Source organism: Ambystoma mexicanum, chromosome 10 (genome assembly GCF_040938575.1).
Source record: "Ambystoma mexicanum isolate Mex_15411 chromosome 10, UKY_AmexF1_1, whole genome shotgun sequence".
NCBI classification, from domain to species: domain Eukaryota; kingdom Metazoa; phylum Chordata; class Amphibia; order Caudata; family Ambystomatidae; genus Ambystoma; species Ambystoma mexicanum.
In genome coordinates, this window is record NC_090932.1 from 1,279,346,584 (window position 1) to 1,279,354,796 (window position 8,213).

Sequence of the window (8,213 nt, forward strand, 5' to 3'; positions counted from 1 at the left end):
CCTGTCTGCTGTTAACACATTTTAGTGATGCCAGATCCTGTAGGTTCTTGCGATTTGTGTAAACGACAGTCTGGTGTTTAACCCCCAGGAGGTGGTGTCTCAACTTGAAAAGCATCTTTTATGGCAAGGAGCTCCTTTTCAGTGACCATGTAGTGTGTTTCGGTCGGCGTGAACTTCCTCGAATGGTAAGCCACTGGATGTAGCTGACCGGTGGTCAGGCAAGTCTGGGACAAAACTGCACCTAATGCAAATGAGGATGCGTCTGCTTCCACAATGAAAGGGATCTCCGGATCCGGATGTTGTAGGACCGGGGCTGTGGTAAAAGAGGTTTTTAGGGTATCGAATGCCACCTGATGGTCAGTAGACCATTAGAAGGGTACAAGAGGACTCGTCAAGGCTGTTAGTGGGGCAACAATGGAGGAAAAGTTGGAAATGAAACGCCGGTAAAAGTTCGCAAACTCTAAAAAGGACTGCAGTTGCTTGAGTGTAACAGGGACCGGCCAGTCCGTAATAGCACAGATTTTTGATTGGTTCATCGCCAACCCCCCGGGTGAGATGTAAAACCTCAGGAATTCGACCTCTTTTGTGTGAAACATGCACTTCTCAGGTTTTGCAAATAGAGCGTTCTTTCTGAGTCGTGATAACACTACCCTGACGTGAACAATGTGTTCCTCAAGTGTAGGGGAGAACACTAGTATATCATCTAAAAATACCACAACATAAATGTCCAAGATGTCACTAAACACATTGTTTATAAAATGCTGGAAGGTAGCAGGGGCGTTACATAAGCCGAAGGGCAGCACAGTGTATTCAAACAATCCCTGGCGAGTGCAGAATGCTGTTTTCCACTTGTCCCCACGGCGCATGCGAATCAGATTGTATGCCCCCCGGAGATCTAGCTTGGTGTAGATGGAAGCATGGGTTAGTTTATCCAAGAGGGTCGAGATGAGCGGGATGGGGTAGTGTTTTTTTATGGTGACTGAGTTTAACCCAAACACTGAAAAGAGCAGGGTAACTCTAGCCTCTGAACCAGAGTATTATAATAACATCAAGAAACAGAAAAGATATGTCCAGAGCAAAGTATATTTAGAAAAAATGTATCCAAATTTATTAAAGATGATACAAAAATTGAAAACTGGTGAATAACTCACACAAAGTTATTGTACACTAATCATTTTAACATAGCAAAACAGCAGCAACAATATGCCGAAAATCGGCTAAAACTTCATCACTCATACTCAACATACCAAGTTCATTCATACACACACAACTCATCATACCGTGGCACACATCCAAAGTACTAAAAAACACCAAAAAACATGCTAAAAACCAATGGGGAAGAGGAATTCATAACTAGTCCCCATAATAACACACATTATTGCGGTGTTTACAAACAATAGAAATAATTCTCAAACAATCTATTGTCAGGGTGGATAGAAAAAACAAATGCAAAGATCACATCCCTGTAGAATTTTTCTCTCGACCGGTTTCGACGTGTAGTAGTGGTTAACTGAACGTCTTCCTCAGGAGGTGGATGTTACCATTCTGAAAAACAAGTACGCAAAAGCGACTATAAGCTACTACATGAAAAAGTCTTTGCCGACTGCCTATAACATACAATTAAAAAAGAGAAACAAGACTGATGGCTAGCAGCCTGAATTATTAAAAACAATTTAAGAACCGTGTATACCATAGTGAAAATAAGCATATACGGCCCCCGCTACAACAGCTGTGTAAACCAGAACAAAAGGGTAAGTGACTCCCAAAAGAGAACCGTGCAAGATGGGAGGGAACCTTCAGGACCATGGTGAATCGACAACAAGAATGTGTATATATAATAATATATATCTAAATATCAAAAAAGACCAACCAATGTTAATATCTGTGTCTAGAAAGGACTAGTAGTGGACTAACCTGATGAAAACCTTACTGCTGCAACAATCTATGCAGTGTAGTGTGGCCAGTCACACGAAACAATTCAGGACTAAAACATAACCTGAAACAAGAAACAAGACCAGAATGCACTAGGTCAGGTAAATGAAAAACCTAGATTCAAAATGGAGTGTCTATAACTGAGGCAAAAGTACTAATAGCTCACCTGAAGGGCGTCCCATGCAGTTTAAGATGATCCAGCAATACATGTATTTGAAAAGTAAAGAGGCAGCGCCACTTAGCCTTAGCCTTCAACGCCGTCTGCAAATCACTGCAAAAATGGCACAAGAGCTCCATTACAATGTTAAATGGCAAGCAGTGACCCACGGCTTACCAGAGTACAAGGGCACTGCATGAAATACATCTAAAGATCACCAATAGAATGGGAGGCAGCCTACGGACAACCACGCCATTCTGAGGAATCCAAAAGGTGTTTAAATATAAAGGCACGAAAAGCCCAATAAATCAGATGGAGCTACGAGCACAATTGAAATAAGAAGGTAAACTTAAAGGCAAATGGCAGCAGTCTAAGATAAGCGGTGCTATGTTTAAATATAAACACACGAAGTGTCAAATAAATCAATTGGAACGGCTCGTACGATTAAAATGTGATAACGAGCTCAAAGGACAACAAACAGCAGTCTAAAGGGCGACGCTGCAAAGTTAATTGTGCAGAGGGCTGTAGCTGAAAAGCTATTAACATTGCAGGAAGGCTGGCCACACGCTTACCTGCAGGACGGTTGCTGTATAATAAAATTGTCCAGCAAAAAGAGAGACCAGATGGTAATCTCTTTGTTTAAAACTAATTGCAAATTCGAAACGCTACGCATGCGTGTATAGACCTGCAAGGAGTGACTGGCTACAGCCAATAGTACACAGAAGCCTTTTTTTAAAAAGGCAAAGCTAAAGACTGACTGCGCATGTCAGCAAGTGCTGCCAGTAAAGACATTGCACGAGCAAAACAAAGCGCAAATAATGCAGCCCAAATTAGAAGAAAATAATAATGAAAGGCGCCGCTGTTGATAGAAAAAATAATAATAAGTAAACACTAAAAATAAATAAATATATATCGGACTAAAAAACAACGTAAATAAATTTTGGGCTGCCATCACCACACCAAGTGAATTCTGGGAGTTGTAGTCCAATATAGGCTTGATGTACAATCCAATAGTTTACTAGTTGGTTCTAAAATATTACAGAACTATGTAACAAGCGCCATATCTCTAAGCAATTCTAAAGCTACTATGCAATGACAAAAAGAGTGTTTATAAACCAGAGATAGGCAAGAAAGATGGTAAGAAAGCTTTGGCTGAAAGACGATAATCTAATATAAATGATGTTAAATTGTGTCAATTAAACTAAATAACTAAACAATCGTAATAGCCATAGAGGGCAAATAGAGAAATGCAGAACAAACTTGCTAACGACTATTGAAGTCCCACGACTCCAATGTGTTCAGGCCTTTGTGGAGTGTTTTTAAATTAAACATCCACATTTGTTCCTTGTAGGACAATTTATTAGCCAGTTGTATTGTGTTATTGGCAAAACATTTTTCCAAACCAAATTAAGGAGTCTGGGTTATGTCCCATTTCTACGCAATGAATCACTAGTGGAGCCGAAAGGTTGCGTGTTCTAATTTTAGACCGGTGCTCATTGATACGTAGATGGACTTCCCTAGAAGTTTTTCCTACGTACAAGAGCTGACACGGGCACTGGATAGCATAAATAACATTCTTACTTTTGCACGTAGTAAATGTACGTAGTGCCCAAGATCTACCATTATAAGAAAAGTCTGTAATTTTTTTAGAAAATTTACAAGCTGCGCATGAAGTGCATGGATAGTGGCCTTTAACCTGGTTCAGGTTAGTATCTCTGACCTGGTTAATGCGTACAGGAAGTCTAGAGGCCCGGGTTAGTTTCTGCCCTAAATTTTTGCTTTTTTTAAAAGCAAATAAAGGTTTCTCTAACTGAAGATCTGTGGAATTAAGGATCCTCCAATTTTTCAAAACAATAGCTTTAATTGTCTCACTGTGTTGGCAAAAAGTGGACACACAAACCAACTGTTCCTTGTCCACAGTTTTGTTTTTAGGTCTTAGAAGGGCATCCCGATTGGTATATCGCGCTCTTTTTCTTGAATGTTTGATAAGTTTACGCGGATATCCGCGATCTAACAATCTAGTCTGTAATACGTCCGCATGGATATTAAATTGTATAAGGTTGGAACAATTGCGGCGTAACCGTAAAAACATCCCATAAGGGAGATTACGTAAAAGACTTTTAGGGTGTTGGCTTTCAAACTGTAGTGTCATGTTCCTTTCTGTGGGTTTTCTATAGAGCTCAGTCTGCAGGAACCCATCTTCGCTGTAAATAGATAGATCTAGGAACGCGATACGGGAGGTAGAGTGTTCCAGGGTAAATTTGATGTTAATATCTACTTGATTAAGCCACTGAACAAAAAGTTCAAGTGTGGCAATATCACCCTCCCATAGCAATAAGATGTCGTCAATATACCGACGGTATAACTTGATGTTAGTAATATAGGGATTACCATCATTAAGGACAAAATTCTCTTCAAACAAGGCCATAAAAATAATAGCCAAGTTGGGGGCAAACGCACAGCCCATTGACGTGCCTTTAGTTTGTGTGAAAAACTCATCCTTGAACTTGAAAAAACTGTTACAAAGAACCAATTCTACACATGTGGTCAAAAAGTTAGTGGGAACCGTATGTGCAGTTGGTCGGCGATCCAACATAATTTGTAAGCACTGAATAGCCTTATCTTGGGGAATATTGGTATAAAGAGCCTCTATATCTAGGGCCACCAAGATCTGTTTGGAGGCATCAAATGGGAGGCCTTCCACCAAATTAATAACATCCCTAGAATCTAGCAGAAATGTAGGCGTCGCCATTGCCAAAGGTTTAATGAACACGTCTATATATTTGGATAACGGCTCTAAAATAGAGCCGCATCCCGAGACTATTGGACGACCAGGCGGGTTAGATGTGTTTTTATGAATCTTAGGGATGATATAAAAAAGGGGAGTTCTTTCCTCTGAGAAATTAATAAACTCAAATTCTTTTTTAGACAATATTCCCTCTTTAAGTGCTTTTTCAGAAAGGCTAGAAATCTTCTTTTTGATCAAAGCAGTAGGATCGGCAATCATTTTACGGTAATGACCTGGAATGTTAAGAAGTCGAAAGACCTCTTGATCGTATGACCCCGAATCCCAAACAACTATACCTCCGCCTTTGTCAGCACTCTTTATCACAATGGATGGATCTTGTGAGAGAGATTCAATGGCGTGAAATTCAGCTAGTTGAAGATTGGGCCTCATGTTATTTCTGGGATTCTCGAGACATTTAGCAAGTTCCTTAAGCACAATCTTTTCAAAGACAAGGACTTCAGCCGGAAGTTCCGCTGTAGTAGGAGTGAAAAAAGAAGGTCTGACCAGACCTGACTTATTAAGCTCAGAAGTGTTTTCTTTGTCAGAAAAAAAGGCTCTTAGCCTAATCTTACGGAGGAATTGTTGGACTTCATTAGTAGTAGCTTTAGAATTGCTTAGAGATATGGCGCTTGTTACATAGTTCTGTAATATTTTAGAACCAACTAGTAAACTATTGGATTGTACATCAAGCCTATATTGGACTACAACTCCCAGAATTCACTTGGTGTGGTGATGGCAGCCCAAAATTTATTTACGTTGTTTTTTAGTCCGATATATATTTATTTATTTTTAGTGTTTACTTATTATTATTTTTTCTATCAACAGCGGCGCCTTTCATTATTATTTTCTTCTAATTTGGGCTGCATTATTTGCGCTTTGTTTTGCTCGTGCAATGTCTTTACTGGCAGCACTTGCTGACATGCGCAGTCAGTCTTTAGCTTTGCCTTTTTAAAAAAAGGCTTCTGTGTACTATTGGCTGTAGCCAGTCACTCCTTGCAGGTCTATACACGCATGCGTAGCGTTTCGAATTTGCAATTAGTTTTAAACAAAGAGATTACCATCTGGTCTCTCTTTTTGCTGGACAATTTTATTATACAGCAACCGTCCTGCAGGTAAGCGTGTGGCCAGCCTTCCTGCAATGTTAATAGCTTTTCAGCTACAGCCCTCTGCACAATTAACTTTGCAGCGTCGCCCTTTAGACTGCTGTTTGTTGTCCTTTGAGCTCGTTATCACATTTTAATCGTACGAGCCGTTCCAATTGATTTATTTGACACTTCGTGTGTTTATATTTAAACATAGCACCGCTTATCTTAGACTGCTGCCATTTGCCTTTAAGTTTACCTTCTTATTTCAATTGTGCTCGTAGCTCCATCTGATTTATTGGGCTTTTCGTGCCTTTATATTTAAACACCTTTTGGATTCCTCAGAATGGCGTGGTTGTCCGTAGGCTGCCTCCCATTCTATTGGTGATCTTTAGATGTATTTCATGCAGTGCCCTTGTACTCTGGTAAGCCGTGGGTCACTGCTTGCCATTTAACATTGTAATGGAGCTCTTGTGCCATTTTTGCAGTGATTTGCAGACGGCGTTGAAGGCTAAGGCTAAGTGGCGCTGCCTCTTTACTTTTCAAATACATGTATTGCTGGATCATCTTAAACTGCATGGGACGCCCTTCAGGTGAGCTATTAGTACTTTTGCCTCAGTTATAGACACTCCATTTTGAATCTAGGTTTTTCATTTACCTGACCTAGTGCATTCTGGTCTTGTTTCTTGTTTCAGGTTATGTTTTAGTCCTGAATTGTTTCGTGTGACTGGCCACACTACACTGCATAGATTGTTGCAGCAGTAAGGTTTTCATCAGGTTAGTCCACTACTAGTCCTTTCTAGACACAGATATTACCATTGGTTGGTCTTTTTTGATATTTAGATATATATTATTATATATACACATTCTTGTTGTCGATTCACCATGGTCCTGAAGGTTCCCTCCCATCTTGCACGGTTCTCTTTTGGGAGTCACTTACCCTTTTGTTCTGGTTTACACAGCTGTTGTAGCGGGGGCCGTATATGCTTATTTTCACTATGGTATACACGGTTCTTAAATTGTTTTTAATAATTCAGGCTGCTAGCCATCAGTCTTGTTTCTCTTTTTTAATTGTATGTTATAGGCAGTCGGCAAAGACTTTTTCATGTAGTAGCTTATAGTCGCTTTTGCGTACTTGTTTTTCAGAATGGTAACATCCACCTCCTGAGGAAGACGTTCAGTTAACCACTACTACACGTCGAAACCGGTCGAGAGAAAAATTCTACAGGGATGTGATCTTTGCATTTGTTTTTTCTATCCACCCTGACAATAGATTGTTTGAGAATTATTTCTATTGTTTGTAAACACCGCAATAATGTGTGTTATTATGGGGACTAGTTATGAATTCCTCTTCCCCATTGGTTTTTAGCATGTTTTTTGGTGTTTTTTAGTACTTTGGATGTGTGCCACGGTATGATGAGTTGTGTGTGTATGAATGAACTTGGTATGTTGAGTATGAGTGATGAAGTTTTAGCCGATTTTCGGCATATTGTTGCTGCTGTTTTGCTATGTTAAAATGATTAGTGTACAATAACTTTGTGTGATTTATTCACCAGTTTTCAATTTTTGTATCATCTTTAATAAATTTGGATACATTTTTTCTAAATATACTTTGCTCTGGACATATCTTTTCTGTTTCTTGATGACTGAGTTTAACCGCCTGTAGTCCACACAGGGACGAAGATCTCCCTCCTTCTTAGGGACGAAAAAGATGGGGCTGGATGTGGGTGAGGAGGAGGGCCTGATATGGCCCAGGTGTAGGGCATGTTGGATGTACTCCCTCAGAGCTACTTCTTCTGATGGTGACAGGGAATAGATACGGCCTTTGGGGATCGATGCCTCAGGAACCAGATCAATGGGGCAGTCGTACGGCCTATGGGGTGGCAAACCCTCAGCTGATGCTTTATCGAAGACAACATGAAAATCATGGTAAACCGAGGGTACACCAGATAAAGCGGCTCCCACCGTATGTGTCACCTCAGGTGACCTGTCCTCCCCTAACGATAAAGAATCCAATGCCCCAAGAGCTCTCGCAGGGTTGGTAATGCCCTCCTCATCCACCAAACAATAGTGTTGACATACCTCTGATTCAAAGAAAACCTGTCCTGTACCCCAGTTTATAAGTGGGTTATGTTTCCTCAACCATGGAATGCCCAATATAATTCCGAATTGTGGGGTTGACATAAGGTTGAAGGACATTATTTCCTTGTGGGTACCCTGGAGGATCAACTCCATAGGAGCTGTCTGTTGTTTG

General features: G+C 40.4%; 2 long non-coding RNA genes across 2 annotated transcripts; one reads left to right on the top strand and one right to left on the bottom strand.

Annotated features, from left to right (window-relative positions):
• Positions 1–1,161: 1,161 nt before the first annotated feature.
• Positions 1,162–2,924, bottom strand: LOC138493315 (uncharacterized). Its single transcript, XR_011276373.1, has 4 exons — positions 2,662–2,924; positions 2,099–2,203; positions 1,915–1,996; positions 1,162–1,545 (listed from the first exon to the last, which is right to left on the bottom strand). It is a non-coding gene; the product is annotated as an uncharacterized lncRNA (long non-coding RNA).
• Positions 2,925–5,726: 2,802 nt separating this feature from the next.
• LOC138493317 (uncharacterized) lies at positions 5,727–7,539 on the top strand. Its single transcript, XR_011276374.1, has 4 exons — positions 5,727–5,989; positions 6,448–6,552; positions 6,655–6,736; positions 7,106–7,539. It is a non-coding gene; the product is annotated as an uncharacterized lncRNA (long non-coding RNA).
• Positions 7,540–8,213: the final 674 nt, after the last annotated feature.